The sequence below is a fragment of the Anabrus simplex genome, chromosome 11 (assembly GCF_040414725.1).
Source record: "Anabrus simplex isolate iqAnaSimp1 chromosome 11, ASM4041472v1, whole genome shotgun sequence".
Classification (NCBI taxonomy): domain Eukaryota; kingdom Metazoa; phylum Arthropoda; class Insecta; order Orthoptera; family Tettigoniidae; genus Anabrus; species Anabrus simplex.
In genome coordinates this window covers 57,862,540-57,865,852 of record NC_090275.1, presented here as the reverse complement: position 1 = coordinate 57,865,852, position 3,313 = coordinate 57,862,540, and the positions used below count along the sequence as shown (strand labels likewise).

The 3,313-nt window shown below is 42.3% G+C and overlaps 1 non-coding gene across 1 annotated transcript; it reads right to left on the bottom strand.

Moving 5' to 3' along the window:
• Positions 1–2,948: 2,948 nt before the first annotated feature.
• TRNAW-CCA (transfer RNA tryptophan (anticodon CCA)) lies at positions 2,949–3,020 on the bottom strand. The gene has a single exon. It is a non-coding gene; the product is annotated as a tRNA-Trp (tRNA).
• Positions 3,021–3,313: the final 293 nt, after the last annotated feature.

Here is a 3,313-nt window from a genome sequence, read left to right as displayed (position 1 = left end):
CCAGCAAAATTAACCAAATATGGTTAAAATTCCCGCCCCCACCGGGAATCAAACCCGGGACTCCTGTGGCCAAAGGCCAGCACGCTAACCATTTAGCCAAGGAGCCGGACAACCTATTAGTAATTATATTCATATTCTAGGGTACGCAGACCTCTTATCCTTACCCTTCATTACTCTCGGTTCTATTTGGATGTTTTCTTCTTCTTCTTCTTCTTCTTCTCCTTAATCTGGTTACCCTCCAGGGTCGGTTTTTCCCTCGGACTCATCTAGGGATTCTACCTCTACCGCCTCAAGGGCAGTGCCCTGGAGCTTCAGACTTTGGGTCGGGGATACAACTGGGGAGAATGACCAGTACCTCGCCCAGGCGGCCTCACCTGTTATGCTGAACAGGGGCCTTGTGGAGGGATGGGAAGATTGGATGGGACAGGCAAAGAAGAGGGAAGGAAGCGGCCGTGGCCTTAAGTTAGGTACAATCCCGGCATTTGCCTGGAGGAGAAGTGGGAAACCACGGAAAATCATTTCCAGGATGGCTGAGGTGGGAATCGAGCCCACCTCTACTCAGTTGACCTCCCGAGGCTGAGTGAACCTGTTCCAGTCCTCGTACCACTTTTCAAATTTCGTGGCAGAGCCGGGAATCGAACCCGGGTCTCCGGGTTTGGTAGCTAATCACGCTAACCACTACACCGCAGAGACGGACCACCAAACCATTACAAAAATAAAAACGTTTTGATCCTGTCCAAACTGTCATTTAAGGGCTGCCCAATGTCCATAGTTAAGGGGTGTCCAATTTACAGACGATTCCTAACATGTTTAAAGAATAGGGAATTAAACGGTGCGTTCAATATATGTCCAATCAGAAGGGGTGCCCAGGCTATAGGGGTGTCTAAAGTGAGGGGTTTCAAAGTATTACATTCTATCAAATACAGTATAGACAATGCAGGACACTTCCAGATTTAGTCTAATTAAAATGGGAAACAATTCGCAAGTGGCGCTCGTAGTGGTGTGACCTGGAAATTGGCGCTAAATTCAAATATCAACGAAAATTCATATACGGAGATAGATAAATAAATTACGTCTAGAAAGAAAGTGATATTAAGATATTAACTTCAAAGTTGCTAAAACATTTCTGGATAAATGAAAGAAGCATTATTTAAAAGGTTATTAAAGACTGAAATTAGAAATATATTCAAGATATGAAATGTACTGCTGTTTATGCATTACTCTTTTTTTACTTTAGCACTCCTTCCTGAACGTTTACAGTTAGATTTGTGTATTCCCTAATTTAAAAAATCATTGTATCATCACATCAATACACTTGTCAATAAACAGATCGGCATATTCCTGTCTTTTTCTCTCGGAAGGACCACCCCTTTTCGAAGGGGCGGTAGCATTTGATGCTTTTCTATTTTGTGGGAAGTTCTGTGTTGGTACATATCCTGGCTTTAATTTTAGAAGAGGGATAAAAGAAAAAAGCATGAAAATATTGTTGATAGTTATGTTTTGAGGAATATTTACGTACAGTTAGAGTAAAAAATATAACATACAATTGGCTGTACAGTCGGGGAATTCTAAAGTCGCTGCCTTGGAAATGATCTGAACAGATCTTATAATTCTTTAACAAACGTAACGTCCCTTATTTCTTGTACAACTTATCCAAATAATTTCTCTGACATTTCAAAACCCATAGATCACACCTACAACAACACATCGGTATTGAGGGTTAACTGCTGCACTGTACAATATTAAGCCAGTTAAAATAGAGTCAGAAATTTAGGAGGATCTATATAAATCACTTTGCCTCTGGAAGAATACATATGCATACACAATACGTATATGTAAACACGAGGGAAACGGAAGAAAGACCGCGAATTTTTCTGCACTTCATAATCATTGCAGCCAAACACAGCACATATCCTTCCACTCATGATGAGAGGAATGAATGACTTACACTACCATTTACTTATGTTAACTTACTGCAAACCCAAAAATACCACCAAAAACTTCACGTGCTCTTATGACAGAATCAGTAACTCCAGGTCACACCGCTAGATAGAGCTCTAATCGCTGTTCCCCCGTATCTAACAGCCTGTCCTCTATTATCTCTACTGTATTCGGTTCTGTTACCACAACAGTTCCGTCTGTTGCCATTTCTTGATGGATGCAGTATTTTTGTATCCGTCTCTTGCCACAGGCTAGAGCAAAGTGTAGCTTCCACCAAAGTCCCAGTCTCATGCTTGGCTGTGACAATATGGAAGCTGCTGGGTTATTGGTGGTGCTGAGTAATGACATTCGGGGCACAACGAGTGTGTCTGAGTGTTATGAAAGGTGTTGCTCATAGGATCAGTCGTAGACCTACGTGTGGAGCTCTGCAAAAACAGGGCTCACCCATTTCTTATCTATCTATCTATCTAGGATCAGTCGTGCTGCAATGATACCTTCTGGTCCAGTGAGGAAAACAATGACAAACTTCCTCACTCCTCATCTTGCCTAGTATGCCTCATTTGGGCTCGGCCAATAGTTTTTGCGATTGCTCTATAACTGCATAGCCTTTGGTGGTGCTATTTGAGGATCCAACCAGCCTCTGGGTTGATGACCTAACAGGCAGACAGACAGACAGACAGACAGACAGACAGACAGACAGACCACAACAGTTCATATGTATTATTTCATTGCCTCGACATTTCGGAAGTACATCCGTGGGGATATTAATGAACAACATGATACTCTGCGAGCGGTGCCCGTGGGAAACTGCTAGTATTCGATAAAATTCCAAGTTATTTGAAATAATTTAAGATAATGATTACGTAAACAATTGATACGGAACCTGCCACCTGGCCAGCAGACATGAACTCAGATCCATAAATGATAGATTATGAAGACAATGGAGGATTAACTCTATCTTAAGCCGATATAAATTATTCCACAATTTGCCATTCACTTATAATATATGACCCCGACGTGATTCGAACACGCAACCTTCTGATCTGGAGTCAGACGCGCTACCATTGCGCCACGGAGCCCTGTGCTCGTTGAAGTCCGTCTTACAGCTTAATTTTCCGAAGTGTTGGACCTCCTCCACTTTTCCTTCTAATTACTAGGATGGTCGCTCAGTTGTAGTTCCTCTTAAAACAACCACCATCACCACCACCACCACTTTACAACTGGATACATATAATTATATCTTTCAAAAGGTTCATTGGAGAGCCCACGTTTATTGCTATTGGTAATTATTATTTAATATGTTATTACTTGCTTTCGTCCGCCTCTGTGGTGTAGTGGTTAGCGTGATTAGCTGCCACCCCCGGAGGCCCGG